Below are 25649 nucleotides of genomic sequence, written 5' to 3'. Positions count from 1 at the left end.
TCATTCCATCTTCGCTGCCTTCGGAGAATACTTGGCATCAGGTGGCAGGACCGTATCTCCAACGCAGAAGTCCTCGAGGCGGCCAACATCTCCAGCATATACACCCTACTGAGTCAGCGGCACTTGAGATGCCTTGGCCATGTGAGCTGCATGGAAGATGGCAGGATCCCCAAGGACGCATTGTACAGCGAGCTCGTCACTGGTATCAGACCCACCGGCCATCCATGTCTCCGCTTTAAAGACGTCTGCAAACGCAACATGAAGTCTTGTGACATTGATCACAAGTTGTGGGAGTCAGTTGCCAGTGATCGCCAGAGCTGGCGGACAGCCATAAAGGCGGGGCTAAAGTGTGGCGAGTCGAAGAGACTTAGCACTTGGCAGGAAAAAAGACAGAAGTGCAAGGGGAGAGCCAACTGTGTAACAGCCCCGACAACCAATTTTATCTGCAGCGCCTGTGGAAGAGTCTGTCACTCTAGAATTGTCCTTTCTAGCCACTCCAGGCGCTGCTTCACAAACCACTGACCATCTCCAGGCGCTTACCCATTGTCTCTCGAGACAAGGAGGCCAAAGAAGATTTTTTCAGCTAAAACCTGGGCCATTTTGAACTTGTAGCATCACTGAGCCACACTGCCAATTAATGATGTGGAGACAGCGCCATGGGAGGCAGGTCAGGTTAATCATGAATATGCTAGAGTCCCATTGAACACTTCCCCGTCTCACAATCTATACCCACTGTTAAACCCGAGACACGCTCCTGAGTGAATTTCACCAAAACTTAACAGGAAACACATCAGTAGTTTAAAGACAGAACTCACACCATACATCACCACGTGTCCTCACACAAGAGCCAATGTTAGATAGGAAGGAGAAACAGCAGGTTCCATCATGGCCTAGTGGGTAAATGGAGCACTGCAAGATCCATGCCCCACCAGTGCTATGTTAACTGATCGCCACTCGAGGTACAATAGGAGAGCTTCTACGGGGCTAGTGAGTGGAAAGATCAACTTAAGTTCCTGCTTCTCTCGAGTATGCAGTGACTCTTGCTGAGAGGGTGCATGCGTAGGTGATGGCAGGATCAGTTTGATGCCCCCCAGTGGTACAATATGCATACTTGGGTAAGGTGCTCGATGGTACCCAGCACCTGTTGAACTTGCACCCTTCACAATGGTCAGGATAGGAGTAGGAGATGGTTAGATAAAAAAACCCCAAAAAGAACAGGAAAGGGACAGAGAAGTTTTTTTCAAAGCATTTTTCTCCATTGACTGCTGGATTTCTAAGGGAGAAATTGGTTAAAGTGGCAGAGGAGAAGAATGGCTCGCTGTCTGTCTTCAGACGCACAAATCCAAATGCGGAGCCAAGAGGATCTTGCACAGATTGAAATCTCTGCCTGATTTCCTGATGCTACACATAGTTTTTGTCGGCTCCCTGTCATGTATCCGAGCCGTACTGTGCCTGCGGAGCCACAGGCCTCCAGCACACATGGCTTCGGTTACTGTGAGGCCTGGTTAGGGAGGAAATAGCAAAGGTTCTCTTGCTTTCTTGTTGCCCAGAGTCAGTCAGAGTGCGCTGGCTCTTTAACAGCTCCCAGAAAATGCTGCATTTTTTTTTTAACCACATCAAGTATTCGTCAGAATGAGAAATCTGCAGTGGCCAAGGTTTTGCACAGTGCAGAAGAAGCTCGATGCTGCAGGTATATATTTTCAGGTCACCATTTCTCACACCATCCCCAAGCTTTTGTCTGTAGCTCCAAATGACACGGCAGCCTGGGGTGTGGCCTCTATCAGTGTCACTCGGTGACTAGTTGCAAGGAACTGTTTCCAGGTTTTATTAAATCTGCAACTAGTCAAGGGAGGTCTCCCTCCCACCCCCCTGATGGATCATTAAGTTTACCAAGTTAGTTGCTGAGTCATACAGACCAGGAAGGCCTCAGGATCAACTCCTGTCCTGCACTGAATTAGAGTTATAGAGTTATACAGCACAGAAACAGGCCCTTCGGCCCATCGTCTCTGTGCCAGCCATCAAGCACCTATCTATTCTAATCCCATTTTCCAGCATTTGGCCCATATACTTGTATGCTATGACGTTAAGTAGCGGAGGAGTTGCTACAATTGGCCTCAGAGCCTCTGGCACCACCCCCCCCCCCCAACCCCCAATGGAGAGTCAGGTGCCTGTGTGTGTCTATGAACTTTGACTGTGGATCAAATCAGACCTGCAATACCCCCATGGTTCAATAGCCTGATCATATTTATTATCTGGGCTCATACATAAAGAATGAAGAGAGATGTAGGAGAATAGAGGGTGCTGGGGAACTGTCGCCCAGCAACAGTCAGCACTTTTGCAAGATAAACGTAGTAAAATGTGTAGTGGGCAGGGTAGCAGCTGCGGCTGGGTGGTTGGACCATGATTAGTATGCTGCTGTTCTTATTTGCTGCTGATGTAAGTTTATTGAAAACTTCAACTTTATCAGACAAAGAGGTAAGTGGAAGAAATACTTCAATTTTAAATGGTTTTGCTGTCCAGCTTCCATTTTAAAACCTCCTGTGTCATCAGTCTGCCATCTAGTGTTGCAGGTAGGTAAGTGCATCACTGACCATTTGCAGATTACATCAGAACTCTCAACATTGACTGCAATTCTTTCATTACATTTTTACAATTTAGTTTGCTTTAATTTTGTTCTCAAAATCAAAAAAGATTTCAGCATTGGGAATGGAATCACTGTCCATGTATCAGTATCCATGTACTCCCAGATCAGATACAGCAGTAGTTTGATGCAGGGTAAAGTTCCTTCTGACGTGTCCCCTCTAATACCCAACATTAGCCTTAATCCCAACACAGGAAAATGCATCCACTGCATCATTGCTGTGGCCTCCTGAGTGGGGCAGTTTTTCCCCGACTGCTGAATGTGCTGTTGACTTTACGGTTGAAACTGTGGCCATTCATTTTACAGTCAGCAGAGAGGGAAGTCATTCATTGCATCTGAACTGAATTCAATTAGCTGCCAGAAGTGAAGAGGCAGGTTTCAGTGCTAATGAAATGCAGAGTTTTGTGAAGTCTGCTGATTTTGATATTGTTACGACCAGGTGAGGAGGCGTGTAGGGGTTCCCTCTCAGCCTTTGCCTGGTTTAACTGTAACAGGGTTTAATTTTGAAACACCGTGCTTTTAGCTCCCCCTCAGTGAATCCTTGTTCACTGCTCTCCAATTGTAAGGCAAAGAAATCAACCAGATAGGTTTTCCTAGATTTAAACAAGAAAGGTGGAAGTTTATTAACCTTAAACTCTAATTCGGTTAAAACAACTACGATTACGAGACGCGACCAAGCTAGCATGCATACCTGATAAACACATGCAGACAGAGACAGAAAAGTAGAAAGAATAAAGGGGAAAAGTTTGAAGCAATAGCTGGGGTTTAGTTGCTGTTCTTTGAGTTCCATGTAGAGTCTTTGTTTGCAGGTAAATCGTGCCGTTTTGTTGGGGCCCAGTGGACGCTTTCAGACTTGTTTCGATGCAGGAGTCTTCTCTCTTAAGGTTTAAGTGTCTGGATCTGGAAATTCATGAGAGAGAGAGCCAGGCAGGAGAGAGGCTCTTTCTTCAAGTTCAGTTGCAGTCTGACCCAGACCATTCTGTGAGCAGTTCAAAACCAAACCTGGGCCAGCAGTAGTGACTAGTTGTGACTAGTTGTTTTTTTTAACAAACACCCCTGCATTTCTGTGGATTCCTTTCATCATAGTAGACACCCGTAGTGGTGATGGGGGGGGGGGGTGGTGGAGGGCGATGGTGGGGGGTGGGGGAATGGAATGCTGGCTTGTTCCACATTCAGTGTCTGGTGATCAAAATCCATTTGAGTTAATTGGATCAGGTAGCAGTTCTATTATCTCTCGAGGCAACTGTCTCTTAGTATGCAAATTTTTCCAGCCACTGCTGATCTTTTTAAACAATTCATCTCTTCAGTCCAGCAACACTTTAAAATTAATGTGCATATGACGAAATTAATATGCCTCATTCTTGGCAGGTGTGGTCTTCATGACAATATGGAAACAAAAAAGCTGGAAATACTCAGCAGGTCGGGCAGCATGTATGGAGACAAAAACGGAGTTAACGTTTCAGGTCAATGACTGGTCAGAACTGAGTATTTCCAACATTTTCTGTTTTTATTTCAGATTTCAAGCATACACAGTATTTTGCAGCTAATTTTGATGTTAGTTTTTCATCTAGAAGCAGTTGGCGTTAGGTGCATCATCTGCAGTCTTCCTTACACTGATCTGTGCAAACAAAAGTCAATCACAGTACGGGGCTGTGCCAACTGATTGTGATTCAATGATCACTGCAGCTTCCGTCCTCACCTTCTGCCTGATGCACTTGGGCAGCTCCCACTTTGCAGGTGGCACAATTTTTTATTTTTTTAAATTTTATTTAGAGATACAGCACTGAAACAGGCCCTTTGGCCCACCGAGTCTGTGCCGACCAACAACCACCCACTTATACTAATCCTACATTAATCCCATATTCCCTACCACATCCCCACCATTCTCCTACCACCTACCTACACTAGGGGCAATTTACAATGGCCAACTTACCTATCAACCTGCAAGTCTTTGGCTTTGGGAGGAAACCGGAGCACCCGGTGGAAACCCACACAGTCACAGGGAAAACTTGCAAACTCTGCACAGGCAGTACCCAGAACCAATGGGCTGAGCCACTGAGCATATCAATGTCTAGCATATTGAGTGACAGGGTCAGGGCATGGTTCATGCAGCAGTGCTGATAGGTCAAGATTCTGGGGCTGTGAACAGCCCTTGGGGGAGGGAGGGGGAGAGCAGTTGGTGTAGGTGGGGTCTTAGACAATCTGAAGGAATTGCTTATCTCCCCTCGGCAGCTTTGAGTGTTCTATGGTAAAGAGGCTACATGGATGATACTGTCTCTGTTCCAAGCTACAGAGCCTACTACCTGGAACTATACCAGAATCCACAACATCTATGCTGCTCTCTCTAGCTCCCTCAGATGTAGCTACCAGCACAGCTTGTCCTTCTGACAGCTTCTCTGTTCCAGTGGGTTTGTAACTTAGCAGCCCACAGCATAAACTGGAAGAACTGTATAGGAGCCATACACAAGCTGTACAGCAGCAGAAGGGAATGGACTATTCTCTTTCATTGGTGAATGTCAGCTTGGCTGACTTGGTAGCACCCTCACTTCTGAGCCAGCATGGTTTCAAATTCCACTTTAGGGCTTGGCCACATAACCTAAGCTGGCACTCCAGCGAGAAGAATGCTGCATTGTTAGGTACTGTCCTTCGGACGAGATGTACACTGTGATCTTGTTTGTTTGTTCAGGTGGGTGTAAACGATGTCGCCAACATATTTGAAGAAGAACATGGACTCACCCCACCCCACCCCGGTGTCGCAAACATCATGGGAATCATTCCACCAGTCTTTCGCCTGGATGCTGCTGTTTGTTGTCTTTTTATTGTGTTCAAAATAGCTGCTGCAGCTGTCTCCATACAAGAGGCAATGGACCTATTATATGTGAATATTTCTAATAGAGCGGATAAAGCATTAAATCAACACAAGTCTTCCTTTCTGTGTGGTGCAGGCATGGGAGCCATGCTATGCCACACAGGACTGAATCATTCCCATTTATAGGTTGTATTTGGCTCTGATTTTACACAAAGCTAGCAAAATTCGAATGTGAGCACACTGTGGTGCAAGCACACCTGCATTTCTGGTGTCAGGGTGGCTGCACTGCATTTTGCAATATAAGGGCACATTTCCTCATTCGCTGAAGCTGCCTGTGTGTAGAAGATTCGCGCGCAGTCTCGGACCCGAAAATTCCAGGCCACCAATCAGATGAAGAGGCCAACTAGCTACATATGAAGTGAGCATGTTTGCCCCATAAAGGGGCAGCAAGTTATGTTGCAACTGTAGAACCATAGCTGGAAGACACCCTGTAAGGAAGACCAGCCCATTTAGATTTGAAGCTCTGTTGGGGGAAGGGGAGCAAAAGGGCACAGCTCAAGGTGTATGAAAGAAAGTAGGAGAGTAGGTCAACATTGCCTCCTAAGTTCAACAGACGTTCTCAAGCATTTGAGGAAGTGCCAAGGTTTCTAATCTTCCTTTGTAATTCCCTTCTATATATTTCTCAGTTTTCTTCTATATTTCACTCCACTCTGTTTGTAATATGCTTCTTTTTAAAGCTGTATTTTGCTCTGCCTTTCTATTGATCCATGAAAGCACTGTTTTTGATGCACCCTCTGCACTCTTAGTTGGAATATATTTCTTCTTTTTTCTTCTTCTTCGGCCTCCTTGTCTCGGGAGACAATGGGTAAGCACCTGGAGGTGGTCAGTGGTTTGTGGAGCAGCGCCTGGAGTGGCTAGAAAGGACAATTCTAGAGTGACAGACTCTTCCACAGGTGCTGCAGATAAAATTGGTTGTCGGGGCTGGTACACAGTTGGATCTCCCCTTGTGCTTCAGTCTTTTTTCCTGCCAACTGCTAAGTTTCTTCGACTCGCCATACTTTAGCCCCGCCTTTATGGCTGCCCGCCAGCTCTGGTGATCACTGGCAACTGACTCCCACGACTTGTGATCAATGTCACAGGACTTCATGTCGCGTTTGCAGACGTCTTTAAAGCCGAGACATGGACGGCCAGTGGGTCTGATACCAGTGCCGAGCTCGCTGTACAATGTGTCCTTGGGGATCCTGCCATCTTCCATGCGGCTCACATGGCCAAGCCATCTCAAGTGCCGCTGACTCAGTAGTGTGAATAAGCTGGGGATGTTGGCCGCCTCGAGGACTTCTGTGTTGGAGATACAGTCCTGCCATACCTCATCCTGCTGATCTGCTACTTTTCCAATGAGTGAAAGTGAGCTAGGTCCAATTTCATCCGACTGAAATGAATTCATTTCCAGGCTCCTTCAGAATTTATTTTGTTGCTTTTATCAGTTTTCAGTATAAATCTAATTAGGCTTTTGGTGAAAATGATTCTGTATTCCAGCACTGGCACAATGGGCCGAATGGCCTCCTTCTGTGCTGTATTCTATAAGTTCGTTCCCCTACTTCACACACGCTGCCTCTTTATCCATGAAAGATGCACCCTTTCCCATTAATTCTGAATGTGGTGGCAGTTCCACATATAGGGCAGGATTTCCATTCCAGGGTTGGAACCCTGAAATCGTGTCCACTTCCGGGTTGTATCCCCACACTATGCCAGCAATGCATACATGTTGCAATTTTGATAGGAAAACCGGTTAATTGTCCCAGAGGTGCATTCGCCTCCCAGTTAGCAGCGGTGGATGTGGAAGGAGGTGGGACAAAGGGAGGAGCGGGCCAGACATAAAGGGCGAGTGGCAGCCATTGCTGTTGTTGCTGTTCATCTGAAAAATGGAAGGCGAAGCTGAGCAGAGGGCAGTGGGTGGGGAGGATCCTGTGCCAGGGCAGCCCCACCACCGATTTTCTGACCCCTCACTTGAGGTGCTGCTGGAGGCAGTGCCAGTACTGAGAGGCATCCTGTTCCCTGCCAGCAGCAATAGAAAGCCTGCAAAGCTGGCCAAGAGGGCATGGCTGGAGGTGGCTCATGAGGTCGGCCGCAGAGGAGTGGTGAGGAGAAACTGGATCCAGTGCAGGAAAACATTTCAATGAGCTGCTTTGGTCTGGAAGGGTGAGTCCAAAGATAGACCCAGATCCCATTTCCTGTTATGTCCTTACTTCCTTCCAATTGGAATGTGCAGTCTTCCTAAACTCCCCTGTCATGAGCCCATGAGGCCCGTAAGCCAAGGGACACATTCACCACCTCCCAAAACTGCATCCCCACCCACACACCCCGAAACGCCCTCAGCAAGAGAACTATGACAGATAAATCTCCTGACTCTGTCCAACTGGTTGCCTGGGGATGAGGGCATTTTTTGAGCTTTCCCTCTTTGATGGTGCCTCGTGCTGCTATCCTGCTATTCTGGCCGGCTCCCCACTGTGTTTACGCCTGCTCATGCTTGTCGTGGTAGAGATCCTGCGTGAATCCTGTGCCTTACAAAGAAAATTCAAAACCGAGCCCTAATGAGCTGACAACTAGCTCGTCAATAGGTTTAACTGGCCATTAGTTGATCTTGGGTAGGTTGCCTCATCCAGTTCCCAGCGGAGCCTTTTAAACTTGGAGCATGCCAGTTTTGTTTCAGGAAACCAGCACGCTGACCCAAGAGGCGGGTTTAATTGACCGCCCACCCCCGTTTCTGCCCTCTAGTTTAAATAAAAATCTCGACCATAGTGCCTGAACGGCTTTGTGTGCACAGGAACTGATATTGATACACACACAAGTCACACAGTATCAGACTGGAATGAAGTTCACCACTTTACCTAGTGTTTACTGTATATATACAGAAGCTGACGGTACACACATGTACTCTGCATTGTTTCCCTTTAGCTGGAATGTACTCTGCATACACACGAGCTAAAATTGAGAGATGTGAACTGCACAGAAACAGATGAGAGTCAATCGTTCTTTTACTCAATGTGTACTGCTAAGATTTTGACAGATTTATGCAAACACTGAGTGGGCTCAGTGTCTATCCCTTTAAAACTTATATATTTGGGGTTAGTTTAGTGTCAGAGTTCAGAATCACTCAGGAATGAAGCACTTTCCAGCGCTCTGAAAGTATTTTTCCATTTCTGTTTTAGTCCTGAATCCTGTGAAGGGAAGACAGGCAGACAGTGAATTCCAGTGGGACCAGTTGCTGTAGATCAGCCAAGGCCCTGCCCTGGTCTGAGCTAGTGCTTTCCCAGCTGTGGAATGCTAATGTTATTATTTCTGCTGCATTTCTGACCTCCGATCTCTGCTCAGAATTGCATTATAGTTAAACACCGAGATGGTAAACAACAGCCCACAAACGGCCTGCTGCTCAGCTCATCAGGAGCCTATTTCTCAAGATCTCCCTTATAGGTGTCAGCCATTACTCAGCTTGTAGCACACTTATTTCTGACTCTGAAGGTTGTGGGTTCTGGTCCCACTCCAGTACTTGAGAACAAAAGTCAACACTGACACTCCAGTGCTGCACTGTCAGAGGGACTGTCTTTCAGATGTGATGTTAAACTGAGGCCCTGCCTGCCCTCTCAGGGCGATATAAAAGCTCCCATGGCACTATTTCAAAGAAGAGCAGTGGAGTTATTTCTGATGTCCTGGCCGATATTTATCCCTCAATCAACATCATGAAAAAAAACAGATCATTATCACATTGCTGTTTGTGGGGTTTGCTGTTCACAAGCTAGCTACACTTCAAAAAATACTTAATTGGCTCTAAAGCACTTTGGGACATCCCACTGTTGTGAAAAACGCTCTATAAATGCATCTTTCCTCTATCTTTGTAACCTCTTCCAGCCCTACAACCCTCCAGAAACTCTCCATTCCTTCACCTTTGGCCTCACACGCATCCCCACTTTCTTCACCCGACTATTGGCAGCCATGCCTTCAAACTGCTTAGGTTGTAAGCTCTGGAAATCCCTCCCTAAATCTCGCTGCCTCTCCACCTCTCTCCTCAAGACACTCCTTGAAACCTACCTCTTTGGTCACCTGTCCTAATGTCTCCTTTTTTGGCTCGGTGCCAATTTTTGTCTGATTAAGCTACTTTGAAGTAATTTGGGACATTTTACCACAGTAAATGGAAATTGTTTTGCTGTGTGAAGCAGTTTATTGTATATATTGATCCGGCAGCCTCAGGCCTATCACTATGACTCCCTCTCTGTCAGATAGCTATGAAGACTCAGAGAGGCTTAAAGTACAGTAAGAACCTGCATTTATATGGCACCTTATTACATTCTCATGACATCCAAGGAACTTCATATCCAATTCATTACTTTTTGAAGTTGTGTCACTGCTGTTATGTCGGCAAGTGCACCAGTCACTGTGCACACAGACAGGACCCCCAAATGACAATGAGATAAATGATCAGCTTATCCGTTGTTTTGTCCATTATGTTGATTGAGGAAGGAATGTTGGCCAGGACACTGGAAAAACGTCCTAATCTTCTTCGAATAGTGCCATGCGATATTTCATATTTTTAAAATTTGTTCCTGAGATGTGGGCGTCGCTAACAAGGCCAGTATTTTTTGCCCATCCCTAATTGCCCTTGAGAAGGTGGTGGTAAGCTGCCTTGAACCGCTGCAGTCCATGTGGTGTAGGTACACCCACAGTGCTTTTAGGAAGGGAGTTCCAGGAATTTGACCCAGCGACAGTGAAGGAACGGTGATATCGTTCCATGTCAGGCTTGGAGGGGAAATTGCAAGTGGTGGTGTTCCCATGGCTCTGCTGCCTTTGTCCTTCCAGGTGGTAGAGGTCGCGGGTTCGGAAGGTGCTGTTGAAGGAGGCATGGTGAGTTGCAGCAGTGCATCTTGCAGATGGTACACACTGCTGCCACTGTGGATAGGTGGTGGTGGGTGTGAGTTTTTGGGGTGGTGGATGGGGTGCCGATCAAGCGGGCTGCTTTATCCTGGATGGTGTCAAACATCTTGAGTGTCATTGGAGCTGCACCCATCCAGGCAAGTGGAGAGTATTCCATCACTGTCCTGATTTGTGCCTTGTAGATGTTGGACTGGCTTTGGGAAGCCAGGAGGTGAGTTACTCGCCACAGAATTCCCAGCCTCTGTCCTGCTCTTGTAGCCACAGTATTTATATGGCTGGTCCAGTTAGGTTTCTGGACAATGGTAACCCCCAGGCTGTTCATAGTGGGGGATTCAGCAATGGTAATGCTGTTGAATGTCAAGGGGAGATGGTTAGATTATCTCTTGTTGGAGATGGTCATTGCCTGGCACTTGTGTGGTGTGAATGTTACTTGCCACTTATCAGCCTAAGCCTGAATGTTGTTCAGGTCTGAGGAAGCACTGTTTTACACAGCGGGTGGTAATGACCTGGAACTCGCTGCCCACAAGGGTGGTGGAAGCAGACACAATCACTGACCTCAGGAGGAGGTTGAATTGCCCCTTGAGAGAAATGGACTTGCAGGGCTATGGGGATCGAGCCAGGGAGTGGGACTGATGGCATAGCTCCATGGAGAGCCAGCATGGACTTTTTGAGCCAAATGGCCGCCTTCCATGCCGTAAATGACTCTATGATTCTATGACTCTTACTGCATGCGGGCACAGACTGCTTCAGTATCTGAGGGTTGCGTATGGTACTGAACACTGTACAATCATCAGTGCACATCCCCATTTCTGACCTTATGATGGAGTGAAGGTCATTGCTGAAACAGCTGAAGATGGTGGGGTCTGGGACACCACCTTGAGGAACTCCTGCAGCAATGTCCTGGGGCTGAGATGACTGGCCTCCAGCGAACACAACCATCTTCATTTGTGCTAGGTGCGACTCCAACCATGGGGGGTTTCCCCCAATTCCCCATTGACTTCAATTTTGTTTGGGCTCCTTGATGCCACACTCAGTCAAATGTTGCCTTGATGTCAAGAGCAGTCACTCTCATCTCCTCTCTTGAGTTGGACCAAGACTGTAATGAGGTCTGGAGCTGAGTGGACCTGGTGGAGCCTACTTGAAGAAGCAGATGGAGACTCAGTTTAATGACTGATCTAAAATATGGTACCTCTGGCAATGCAGCACTCATGTCAACCTAAATTATGTACATAAATCCTGGAATGGGGGTCTTACCCACAGCCTTCTAGAGGTAAGAATACCACCAATCGAACCAAAATAACACCTGATCCAAGCTTTGGGAACACAGTCTAGGTGGTCACCCCAGTGCAGTACTGTGAGATTGTTGGATTGTTGGAGATATCATCTTTTGGGTGAGATGATAAACTGAGGCCCCATCTGCTTGCTCCTGTGGTTCTGGTGGACATTAAAGTTACCATAGCAATGTTCAAAGAATAGCAGGATTGCTGGCTAACAGTCCTGTTTCCTGATATTCAAATCCCACCTTAGGCCTTCAGCGGATACTTTAGGATGGCACAATGGCACAATACTGAGCAATTACTGTATTACTGGAGGCGCTGAGAGATTGAATCGAGGTCCCTCTGCCTAGTTATTCACCTCATTCTTATTTGTGGGATCCTGCCAAAATGTCTTCCACGTTCGCATACATAACAATAGTGACATCACTTCAAAGTAATTCAAATGTAAGTGACATGTTTCTTGAGTGCTATGCAAATTCAAGTCTTGATTACTTATTAATTCAGCCTATCAGAACCTTTTCAAGCCCCCACTCTGTAGTTCACAGCTCTTTCTTTCAGATCCAGTCAGGGTGCCTCAGTGAGCAAGAGTCCATATTCACCACCGTACTACAAGGCCAGGGTGGAACTGCCCTATGTTTTCCTTACTAGGTTTTCAATTACATTTATTTTTTGCCTTATTTGCACTGCAAATGTTGGGAATGTTTGAGAGGCAAGTTTATCCCTTTATTTGCAGGATGATTAGGAAGGGATGTGGAAAAAGGTTAAGGATGTAATATTACTAAAATCAGAGAATCCTCCCAATAATCCAGCCCCCTGAACGGTGTGAAATAGGGCTATAGGTTGAACGAGTTGCATTACAGACAGATTGATCAAAGAATCAGAGGTGGTGCATTGCAGACGATTTGCCTCACAGTTGACCTCATTCGTTCAATGAATTCTTTGCTGTTGAAGCTCCATCTAATGGTAATGCACAGTAATTAGAAATAAACTCCTAAACTGGCATTTTCTGGGCGAAATTGCATTGATGTTAGGCAGGTTAAAACAACAGATGCAAACTTCCTACAAATACATTGAGGGATGCACGTGCTAATATTGTACACTGCACCTCCAACTTATTCCACTTGTTCGAGAATTGTAGCCGCTTTGTTGAAGATTGTGAGAACAGGAGATGGGTCTGGGGAGTAAAACAAACACAGAAGGTTCCAGAAGTGCACAGGATACACTGCCAGAGCCAGGCATGGGTTTCGAAGTGGTAAGGCTACTGTTTAGTTATGGGCCTGAAGGCCAGGGTCCAGGGTCATAGACAGCTTTAATTTAAAAGGGCAATGCTGAGCCTGATTTTAACTCACTTAAAACCCATTCACTTACAGAGTTAAAATTGGGCCCACTGTTTCTATTTAGAGGGTACTAATTCATGAAAACAAGTTTAGACAATTCCTTTTTGATCTGGGAAGTGCGAAGAATCCAGTGTCATTTTATCAGTGTGACGCTTTGATGTGATTTACACCATCAGGTCATACATTCAGAAATAATCAATATGAAAATTTGCCACAAAGGAAGTACTGTACCCCTTTAATACACAGTCTACAGTACAGAGCAGAAATTCACTGTGAACATTTATTTCACCTACATAACATACAGCAGGTTTAAAGGCAGTGGAGGTGGGTGATTATCTATCAGATCACAGTCATAGAGAATCTTTGTTCACTGCTTTCCAATTGTAGGACAAATAAATCATACAGGTTTTCTTAGATTTAAACAAGAAAGGTGAAAGTTTATTTTTTTTATTTAGAGATACAGCACTGAAACAGGCCCTTTGGCCCACCGAGTCAGTGCTCACCAACAACCAGCCATTTATACTAATCCTACATTAATCCCATATTCCCTACCACATCCCCACAATTCTCCTACCACCTACCTACACTAGGGGCAATTTACAATGGCCAATTTACCTATCAACCCTGCAAGTCTTTGGCTGTGGGAGGAAACCAGAGCACCCAGCGGAAACTCACACAGTCACAGGGAGAACTTGCAAACTGCACACAGGCAGTACCCGGAACTGAACCTGGGTTGCTGGAGCTGTGAGGCTAACCACTGCACCACTGTGCTGCCCTAAATGTCGCCACAGTGTCACACTGCAGCAGTGAGAGGCACTGCCTGCTTTGTCAATACTTCTTTCATTGCTGCATAAGACTGAAGTTAAAACAAAACATTTTGCTGATTGACCAGGCATAAAATATGTTCATAAAAATCTGACTTTAAAAATCCCTGTCAGGTTGCTGTTTGAGTGTTTGCGCAGCTCAGGCAGCAGTGAGCTTGTTGTATGAGTGTACAAGTCTGTCTATGTCTATGCATGCGTGTTTGTGTATATTTCTGGGTGTGTGTGTGTTTGTGTATGTCTATGTGACTTAGTGAGAGTGTGTGTATATGTCTATGTGTGCATGTATTTATGTGTGTATGTTTGTCTACATGTTTTTTAGGTGGTACCCCCTTGTTGTGGGACAACTCAATCACCAAACGAGGAGACTCAGGTACAGGTTCTTCAATCGTTTGTTCAAGCATATGCAGGGAGAGGTACCACATTGGGTATTCCGAGGTAATATTCTGACTTTACATTCAAGAGCACAAACTTATATATTGTTCTTATCATACAATGTGTTCAAATAACGGATGATTGATAGTACACTTTAATTAAAACAATGGTGATTGATTACACATTCCAATGAACACAGATCCTCAACCGTATCAATGCACATACCAGATGGCTCCATGCCAAACCTATTATCTCTTTGTTTCCCATCACACCAACCTTCCACGGAAACAGTGGCCTCGAGGCCCCGGCTCCAACCTTCACTCCTTAAGAGATATTTAGAATGTTGCACCTGGTGTCCATATAGGAAGGCACTGTCAAAGGCCCAAAGCACCACCCTACTTAGGGCAAAGATCAGGTGAAGTATTTGACTTACCGGAAAGGTCAAAGCTTTGTGAATCTTTGGAATTCTGTACCCCAGAAGATAGTGGATTTTCCATTGCTGAATATATTTATGGCTTAGATAGTCAGCGTTTTGGGCTCTCAGAAAATCAAGGGATATGGGGAGCAGTCGGGAAAATGGAGTTAAAGCCCAAGATCAGCATGATCATATGAATGGCGGAGCAGGCTCAACGGGCCATGTGGCGTACTCCTGCTCCTATTTCTTAAATTCTTATGTCCTTATGTATTAGGGACCTTGGCCTTGCATAAATCCAGCAAATTGGCAATAGTCCCATTTGGTGATTTAGAACCATGCAACCTGATGGCATGAATTATAGTGAAACACTTCTTCACGTCATACAGAGGTATTAACTTTATTAATGTGATTAGATAAAGGGAATGTGTCTGTTCTACTGGCATGTCCCTTTAAATGGGTTGTGCACTTTTAAGTGAACAAAAGAATGCTTACCATTTTTTTATTGATGATGGTGGCTCTTTAAACAGAAGGTGATTCGCTGGATTTGAGCACGGCCAACCAACTGGTTAGATTACTATACTGTGGGCCCCCTTTGTCCCGTTTTAATTGCAGAGTGTGTGCAGGGTGCTGGGAATCAGGCAGATTTATTTTAGGCTCATTCAGGGCGAACACTCTTCAAGAAAAAGTGTTTGGCCAGTCCTTTTAGTAGTTTTACATTGTTTTAGGGAATTGGCCACGGAGTTTGGCCTTTTTCAATTGACAAGCCTCAATAGAAGGCTAATCACCAGTGTGAAGGATGCACTACTGAGGTTGGAGAAAAGATAATAGTAAATCAAGAGCAAGAACGTCACAACAAGCTGGGATTTTAAAAGGATTTAAATTGTAGAGGAAAGGAAGATCAAGTTCCACAGGTTTGCGGTCCTGGGAAAGAATGTGTTATGCAGACAATGCTGAGTTTAGAGTTCTTCTTTCTTTTTTCTTTCTTTTGGGCCTCCTTATCTCGAGAGACTATGGGTAAGCGCCTGGAGGTGGTCAGTGGTTTGTGAAGCAGCGCCTGGAGTGGCTATAAAGGCCAATTCTAGAGTGACAGGCTCTTCCACAGGTGCTGCAGAGAAATTTGTTTGTCAGGGCTGTTACACAGTTGGCTCTCCCCTTGCGCCTCTGTCTTTTTTTCCTGCCAACTACTAAGTCTCTTCGACTCGCCACATTTTAGCCCCGTCTTTATGGCTACCCGCCAGCTCTGGCAAACGCTGGCAACTGACTCCCACGACTTGTGATCAATGTCACAGGATTTCATGTCGCGTTTGCAGACGTCTTTAAAGCAGAGACATGGACGGCCGGTGGGTCTGATACCAGTAGCGAGCTCGCTGTACAATGTGTCTTTGGGGATCCTGCCATCTTCCATGCGGCTCACATGGCCAAGCCATCTCAAGCGCCGCTGACTCAGTAGGGTGTACAAGCTGGGGATGTTGGCCGCCTCGAGGACTTCTGTGTTGGAGATACGGTCCTGCCACCTGATGCCAAGTATTCTCCGGAGGCAGCGAAGATGGAATGAATTGAGACGTCGCTCTTGGCTGACATATGTTGTCCAGGCCTCGCTGCCATAGAGCAAGGAACTGATTTTAGAGTTAAAAGGCTTGATTCATGAAGACTCCTCTACCACAGCTATCAAAGTACCAGGAAACTGATTGGAACTTTAATGATCTTGCACTAAAGATTTGCCGTGAAACGTTGAATGGATTTCTCTTAGCATCAAGGGTCCCCGTGCTGTGAGCACCCTTAAGTGGACCTGGAAGAGTTCTGTGGAGTTATTTTTGAGTTTGTATTTTGCTGCTGGTGATTGCAAGGCCAGGGGTTTGCAACCAGTGGTTCCGGAGCAGGAAGTGGCTTTTTAACATCTCATTTGCGGCTCCCAACCTTTTGCAGTTGGATCACATTAACTTTTTTTTCCAAAAATATACTTTAGTCATAAAAATTTGCAAACATAGATTACAAACAATTCAAATTTCACATTTCAGAAAGTACAATAGAGATCCGGTTTCTTTCATACAGAAAAACATGAAGTGCCTCACAATTCCTGCCATTCCATTTTAAATTCAATGTTCCATAGTTAAAAACATTTTGGTGTATACAGCCTGAGTGGTTTCCCATGGGCCCAGCCACTCAGTTCACCATGGCGGGAGGACCTGACACAGTGGTCTTTCCCCATTGAGCCTTTGTAGCGGCTGCCCCAAGCTTTAGTGCGTCCCTCAGCACGTCGTTCTGGGCCTTGGAATGTGCCAGTCTGCAACACTCGGTCGTGGACAACTCTTTTCTCTGAAAAGTTTGTGCAGAAAAACACTTTTGACCACCAATCCATCAGGCAGTGGTCCACATGGAATGTCCTCAAGGCCCTACGGGAAAAGGAGATGGTGGATCCTGTTGGATGGTTCCCCGAGCAGACTGCCAAAGTCATTTTGTGAGGTGTTGAATTTTGGGAGGACTAACAAGGCAAGGGAATATACAATAGGTGGTAGGACGCTAGGAAGTACAGAGGGTCAGAGGGACCTTGGTGTACTTGTCCATAGATTACTGAAGGCAGCAGCACAGGTAGATAAGGTGGTTAGGAAGGCATATGGGATACTTGCCTTTATTAGCCGAGGCGTAGAATATAAGAGCAGGGAGGTTATGATGGAGCTATATAAAATGCTGGTTAGGCCACAGCTGGAGTACTGTGTACAGTTCTGGGCACCACACTATAGGAAGGATATGATTGCACTGGAGAGGGTGCAGAGGAGATTCACCAGGATGTTGCCTGGGCTGGAGCATTTCAGCTATGAAGAGAGACTGAAAAGGCTAGGGTTGTTTTCCTTAGAGCAGAGAAGGCTGAGGGGGAGACATGATTGAGGTAGACAGAATTATGAGGGACATTGATAGGTTAGATAGGAAGAAACTTTTTCCCTTAGTGGAGGGGTCAATAACCAGGGGGCATAGATTTAAGGTAAGGTGCAGGAGCTTTACAGGGGATTTGAGGAAAACGATTTTCACCTAGAGGGCGGTTGGAATTTGGAACGCACTGTCTGAAGAGATGGTGGAGGCAGGAACCCTCACAACATTTAAGAAGTATTTAGATGAGCACTTGAAACACCGTAGCATACAAGGCTACGGGCCAAGCACTGGAAAATGGGATTAGAATAGTTATGTGCTTGATGGCTGGCACAGACACGATGGGCCGAAGGGCCAGTTTCTGTGCTGTATAACTCTATGACTCTATAATTTGACAGAATGCCTCATTGCCAGAACTTTCAAACAAGCACCAAGACATAGCTTGACTTGTGCTGAGAAAGGCCCTCCCTTTCAGATCCTTCATGCATGCCCGGAATCTCTTTGCCTCCGCAAGCTAGCCTCGAGGTAATTGTGGTGGGGTAACTGTTGCCCACTTCCTTCTGGAATGTGCCTTTGTAAAAGCAGGTGTGGAAAGAGATGCAGTGGTTTTTGTCGAGGTTCATCCCAAGCAGCTCTGTAACACAGGAGTCTGTGCTCTACGGGCTGTTCCCAGGGACATACACCGAGATAAATATCAACTGTTGCCGGAGGACCATCAACTCGGTGAAGGATACACTTTGGTCTGCCTAAAACCTGCTAGTCTTCCAGTTGGATCACACTACCATGAAAAATGCCTAAAAAAAGTCAAGGAATGTGTTTTTATTGTGGGGATAAAAGCTAATCATTATGATGCACTTCGCAGTTTCAAATTATTATTTTAACGAAAAAATATCATCATTCTCTAAATAAACCTGTTTGAGCGGTATAGCTACACCATGGTTCGAGATAACACCTTTGATTCAAGGAACAGGTTTTATGCTTGCGACCATGATTGTTTCTAATATAGCTGAGATGAAAATTATTCTGTGCTATTAGAAGCTGTTTTTATCATGGGAGTCAATAGCCAAAAAAATTGTCCTAATTCTATGCGTCTTAAGTTAAAGTTTGTTTTAAAGATGACTTTACTGACAAAATTCAAATAAAAAAAAATGATAATTCAGAGTTAGGTCTATTTTATTTCAATTTTTTTCTATTGATACATAAATTCAATATTTTTTAAATTATATATACAAATTATGCATTCTAACAGAAACATAGAGTCATAGAGTCGTACAGCATAGAAACAGGCCCTTCGGCCCATCGTGTCCATGCCGACCATAATGCCTATCTATACTAATCCCACCTGCCTTGGCAATTTGCGAAGTACTTGGTTTAGAAATGCCTTGTGGCTCCCAACAGTTTTTATTTTTGGAACTTTTGTTTTAAAAAGCTCTTTAGGTAAATAAAAAGGTTGCAGACTCCTGCTCTCGAGCTGTGAGCTTGCCACAGGACCTATTCAGTTCATGAGCAAATGGCACCATCCAGTGGGCACTTGCTGCAATTGTTCATGACATGAAGAACAGGTCAGACTGTCAAAGACACCATCAGCAGTTAGCGGCATGTAAGCCATCCTAAAGAACAACCACAAACTGATCAACAGCTTCAAAAAAGTCGGCATCTCAAGAATGGCTCTGCTTGTAGGGCAACAACATGTGAAAACAAATATTACCTGGGCTCGAGTTTCAATATCTTCTTTGTTATTGATTAAAATTCAGTGAAAACATGAGAAACGTGTTTTTTTATAAACGATTTGTGGTCTTAGTTTGTCATTCAGAAAGGTCAGCACAGCCCATTCAAAATGAACTGTCTGATCCAAAAATGGAACCGAAAGAACTGAGGCCAGAACTAAATATAGTGAACAAATGGTCTGAACAAGTATTTGCTATGTAACAAACAATATAACACAATAGATCAGTATCTCAGTCTGAGCGACCCTCTGGCCTGCAGCTCAGTCTTTCAGATCCATTATTCCACATATAAAATATTCCAGCACCTTGGTTAGAGTCCAACCTTTAACTCACTGTTGTCAACGGTGGACTTCATAGCATGACTTTGTTTGCAAAACTGGGATTTTTACTGTAGTTTAAGATGGAGTCAGAAAAGTCATGTGACTTCACATCAACTCGGCCTAAAGACAAGACAGGCATCTTGGTTACCAGGACAACAAAGAACCCAGACCAAAGACCCTTTTCAAAAGCAGAGAATGCACGGATATAACACTAATGGAAAATGAGTTTCAATTTCCCAGATTTCCAGTTTGTAAACAAGGAGCCAGTGGCTTTGAAAATTCAAACGTGCTTTGCAATTGCAAACACCTGGAAACAGAGGAAGGCCCAGGTGGTTTGGCTGTGGTCAGACTTGTGGGCTCTGCATATTGGGGAAAAAAATCAAATGACCATTGATCTTCTAGTTCTGGATAAATTTTACAGACTTTGAGAAATCTGCAGGCTGTAAGGAAGACTGGAAGACACTGACCAGTGATGGCAGCCTCAAGGGAGAGAGAGAGAGAGAGAGAGAGAGGGAACACCTGCTCTCGGAACAATGATACGGAGAAAGGTTGAAAAAACTTGAACCTGATTTGAAAGTTAAGGTTTGCAGAGAAGGAAAAGACCAACAGGATCCCCAGAGATTGCCTTATTCACGGAAGTCCAGGTCGAAAGTGGGCGGAATAAGTGAGCAAAGAGGACGTTGACTTTCAGAAGGTCTGGGAGATCCAACCCATTGCAACCGGGAAGAGTTTGGAACTTTTAGCTGCAAAGATTTTGCTTCAAGGAAGACTGTGTAATATATAAATGTGGAGTGAGGTTTTCAAGTGTGTGAAGAAAAGTGAAGAAAATATCTTTCTCTGTAATTTAGAGCATTGGCTACTTACAGGGTACTGTTCAGTTAATGGTGATTTTAGTTTAGTTGTTATAATAAAAGTCTTAAAACTTGAAATCTTGTCAAGTGATTCTTTAAATTGGTCTGGGGAGTTCATATCTTGTGTTTTAACGTTAACAGTCTCACTGAGGTTGGAACACTCACACAACCAGGTATTTGTTATTTTACATATAAACTTGCAACTTGTAATTCACTCCTGATACCTGTTAATCGATATATGAACCATCCCAATCGTTCGATTAGACTGTATCATGTAACTTACTCCTGGGGATAGAAGCTAAAGCGATGTTAATCTTTTATTGTGAAATTGTTATTAATATTATATTATCACATAGTATACTTTGGAGCTGTGAGTTACATTAATTATTTAATGCACACTGCTGCATTTGCTCTCTGGGACTGACATTACATCTTTAAACTTCACTCCCAATTCCTCATGAGTTTGATAAATAAATTGGAAAGCGAGCTTGTCTATTAAAATCATCACTGCATTGACAACAACAACACCAACAACAACTTATATTTATATAGCACCTCTAACATAATAAAAAAATCCCCAGACACTTCACAGGAGTGTTAAAAAACAGAATATGACACCAAACCACATAAGGAGATACTAGGTTAGATGACCAAAAAGGTAGATTTTAAGGAGTGTCTTGAAGGAGGAAAGCGAGGTAGAGAGGCGGAGAGGTGTAGGGAGGGAATTCTAGAGCTTAGATCCGAGGCAACTGAAAGCACGGCCACCAATGGCGGAGTGATTAAAATCGCGAATGCTCAAGGGACTAGAATTAGAGGAGTGCAGATATCTCGTAGGGTTGTGGGGCTGAAGGAGACTACAGAGATAGGGAGGGGCAAGGCCATGGAGGAATTTGAAAACAAGGATGAGAATTTTAAAATCAAGACTTGGCTTGACCGGGAGCCAATGCAGATCAGCAAGCGCAGGGGTGATAGGTGAAAGGGACTTGATGCAAGTTAAGACACGGGCAACAGAGTTTTGGATGACCTCATGTTTACAGAAGGTAGAATGTGGGAGACCAGTCAGGAGTGCGAGAAGAGGGTCATAGAAGAGTGTTATTACCACACCGATAAACGATGAGATGCTGGAAGAAGAAAGGTCCATAGCTGTGGTGACACTGGAATCTGAGGACACCACCATTTTACAACAGTGCTTGATGCAAAATTTGAAACTACAAAAAGAAACTTCTGGAAGATCAGGCGACTTGAATGTCTGCCAATCATTTCTATAAAGATCAAGTTGCCTCAGAGTCTGTCACAAGGACCATTGTTTACAGTCTCAAGCTACTGGGTGTGATTTTTTTAATCTCGCTGCCACCCTGCGTACACTTAAAAACAAGGCAATTTTGGAACCAAAATGGAACGGCTGTCAGTGCATATGACTTTCTGTTGCTTTGTTCTAAATTTCCGGGCAGACTTGAATCCTGACAGCCAGGGCTCCCATTACAAGCAGGAGGGGTCAAGTAATGTCACTTAGACCCTGATGCCACAGCCGTCTCTGCCCGCCTGACTACAGCCAGTTCACGCTCCAGCCTGCCAACCATTGGCAGATGTCATGGAGGTGCTTCGATTATTAATATTGTTTTGAGGAATCATGTTTAAAAGATTGTGAAAATTGGTTCATTTGAAAGACTGAGGAGAAGCCTGGAGTTCTTTTTAACGGTTACTGGAAGGACACTTTGAATTATTTTTAAAGAATCAGTTACTGGAAGAGACAATGAAGTGCTAAATAATCATAAGGAACCTTGCTGGCTATTGGAGTTGTTTACAGAGAAGTCATATATCTAGGTTTATGGTTGTCAGGAGTTTTGGCTTTCTGATTTGGGCATGGACTGTTTGAATGTTCAATTGGTGTGTAGCCTGCTAAGAGAGAAGCCACCCAACTTATCCTTTTACACCTGTTTTGGAAAATCTACTGAGAATCCAGTGTGATAGCTGAAACCACTCATGCAGTAATTCTCCCGAAAAGCCTGCAAGATTGCTCCTTGATGTCTCCTGAACAGAACTGCTCCAGAAAGATCCCGGTGACAGCCATCCACGTGTACCTGGACATCAGACCAAAGGCCGTCTGGAACATTCCATATCTTATCCCTTTTCATCAAGAACAAAGAACAAAGAACAGTACAGCACAGGAACAGGCCATTCGGCCCTCCAAGCTTGCACCGATCTTGATGCCTGCCTAAACTAAAACCTTCTGCACTTCCGGGGACCGGATCCCTCTATTCCCATCCTATTCATGTATTTGTCAAGATGCCTCTTAAACGTCGCTATTGTACCTGCTTCCACCACCTCCCCCGACAGCAAGTTCCAGGCACTCACCACCCTCTGTGTACAGAACTTGCCTCGCACATCCCCTCTAAAAAGAATTGACAATAACTTGGCCAAAGTAATTTTTTAAAAGTTTATCTCTGCAGAGCCAGTTTTTTCATTTTTCTCTATTTTTTTCTTTAACCAATGTATGTGTGTTAGGTTATTTTAGAAGGGTAGATATTTATACTTTCATATTTCAAACTGTGTGTTAATAAGCTTGGCATCTTTATTGAATTGTTGTTTTATAATAAATCAACAATGTTGTTATTTATTAAAGAAACCTGGTTGACGAGTTTATATTCTGAAACTAGTACAGATAAAGTATATAATTGGCCGTATCGGTACCTGGGTAAAACATTTAAATATATGTTGTGACCAGTGGAGAAGCGGAACTAGACAAAGACAATGCATTCCTCCAACTTCGGTCATAACACAGTACAAGGAAGTGGCATGTCCAGTGATACGTAAAGGGATCGCAGCTGCTGTCAGGTAAAACTGGATGGAGTTTTTGGAGATATTTTCCTGGAAGTTACGAGGGGTTGTTCCACCTTACTGGATTTGAAAGCTTTTTTTTATTCAGTCAATGGGATGTGGGCATCGATGGCAAGGCCAGCATTTATTGTTCATTCATAATTGCCCTTGAGATGGTGGTGGTGAGCTGCCTTTCTTGAATGGCTACAGTTCTTGGGGTGTAAGTACACCAACAGTGCTGTTAGGAATAATTGCTGCTTCAGTGTGGCTTCTTTCTCTCCCTGATGTAAAATACACCTCCCCTTTAAGCTACTGTTGCAGGCCCTTGGCACACAGCCACCCCACCTGATTCCCCACATTAAAATTGGTAAGCTGTCTTTTGGGAGCGACTTTCTGCTGGCAGCTTGGCAGCCCATCAGTTGGATTGCTGACGTGTGGTTGTTGCATTGACTACATATTAATACCTCCCTGGGAAAGAAATTGAAGTGACACCTGTTATACCTGTAGGACAAGGAACATACCATCTTCCTCCAGGTAAACTGCATCGAACACAGGGTAAGCCAACACTGAGTGTCTCACTGTTGCCGACTGGGCTCATTAATGACCTCAGCATAACAGTAGTTATTACTGCATACTATTTACCTTGAATTGAGTACCGTAAATTCATATTCAATTTTGGCTGGGTCTCCTCCCTCTGGAAAATGGTTCAGCCCTGAGCCTGTTATAAGTTATGAATGTGTCATGTGGTCCTCAGTCTGCCTCTTGCTCCAGTTGGGAGAGATGGTGCAGGCATTGTTGTTGTGTGCGCTGGCACTGACCATCCACCACGCCAATGGACAGAACTCAGCAGAAGATGCGAATCAGGAAGAAATGGAAATAGCTCGAGCTACACTAGTTGTAAGTACCTTCTCTATCATTGAGAAACTGAGGGGGAGGCAAGGGTCACACTGCAGGATCTTACCAATGCTGAAAAAAAGGAGACCAAGAGATGGAGGAGTTGTCAAGTGATGGCAGGCTTGCCCATTAAAAACCTGTAGTTTGGGGATGCTGAACGAAGTAGGATTCCCCCAGTCCTGAGATACTGGGAAGATTGAGTTGGAATATGAGATGGTGTGACATGTCTTGCTTTTTACCTAGTGATAATGCAGGGAGGAGAAGAACAGTGAATTTCTTGGTTAGAATGAATAAAAGAGAAAAGGTTAAATGGCTACATTAGTATTGATAAAGTCGGGAGAAGAAAGGTTAAGGCAGAGATGACGAAGGCTGCAGGTGAGAGAAAGATCACACAGCAGGCAAGCTTTATCTAGCCCACAGTCTATTACACAATGGCCCTTCTTGATAAGCATCAGAGGTGATATTCATATGGAAAGTGGTTCATGATGAGCAAAAGGTTTCAATCAGATCCCAGTGCTGGCCACAGGAAGTTGAAAGAGACTGTGTCTGAACAGTGTGAGGTGGTAGTAAAGAAAAAGAACTGGATACTGGGCTATATTGCCAAACCTGTGGAATTTGTAAGATTACAAAATAATTATGCAGAGGGAGACCATTAAGTTATCTATCCAGAAACACCTGACAGGTAGTAGGCCCTTTTTAGAAAATGCCACCACTGCAGATCTAGGGTTTTTGCCACCACTAGTCGATCACGAAGTCCACTCCAGGTGTTGATCACTGTCTGTGTGAATAGGAACTTCCTAATATCAGCCCATACATTACCTTTTACCAGCTTGGGCCTGCGCCCCCTCTCCCACTCTCACAATTTAAAGTAATGTTCAAGGGTTCAAATCCTCCAGGTCATGCTGGACAAGTCCATTGCACTGGTCAGACCTCACCTGCTGCTCTGTGTACAATTGCCATGTCTGCTGTCTGGTTGCTATGATAGAATAGGCCCATCCAAAGCCTGGAGGCAATGCAAAAGATAACAACAAAGTTAACCCCCGGTGTTAGAGGGAAGAACAATGAGGAATGGCTTGATAAGGAAGGACTGTTCAATCAAAAAAAGAGTACTCAGAGGACCCCTTATGGATGTGTACAGGGCCCTTAACTGGATTAAAGAGACAAACCTGGAACAATACTTTCAGATAGACCATGCAACAGGACAACTGGGCACAGCTTTAAGTTATAAAAGGTGAGCTTAGAACAAACATTAGGAACTATTTCCTTGCACAGAGATGGATCAACAGCTGGAGTGAATTGTCAGGCAGTGAATTGAGACCAGGACACTGGGCTCATTTAAGAAACAACCGCATGCCATAAGGGAGAGACAAGACAGCACAAGATCAATTGGGCTGAAGGGCTATTTTGTGAGCCGAATCTGACTAGCCCACATTCTCACTATATCTCTTGATCTTTTCCTCTACAGAAATGCATCTAAAAATTGAGATTTTCCTCTTTTGGCAGGCTTAACAGACTAAATGGAAGTGAACTGTTTACACCCAATGTTCCTGGATAAGCTCATGATAGAGGTTTGA

General features: G+C 44.6%; 1 protein-coding gene across 1 annotated transcript in view; it reads left to right on the top strand.

Moving 5' to 3' along the window:
- Positions 1 to 2439: 2439 nt before the first annotated feature.
- Positions 2440 to 25649, top strand: part of selenoe (selenoprotein e) — a 34487-nt gene continuing 11277 nt past the window's right edge. The window contains exons 1-2 of the mRNA XM_068055560.1: positions 2440 to 2475; positions 14134 to 14249. The gene's annotated coding sequence lies outside the window, so the exon portion shown is untranslated. The remainder of the gene's footprint in view (positions 2476 to 14133; positions 14250 to 25649) is intronic.

This window comes from Heterodontus francisci, chromosome 23 (genome assembly GCF_036365525.1).
Source record: "Heterodontus francisci isolate sHetFra1 chromosome 23, sHetFra1.hap1, whole genome shotgun sequence".
NCBI classification, from domain to species: Eukaryota; Metazoa; Chordata; class Chondrichthyes; order Heterodontiformes; family Heterodontidae; genus Heterodontus; species Heterodontus francisci.
Note: the sequence above shows the minus strand (reverse complement) of the source record. Positions and strands in the feature narration are given on the sequence as shown.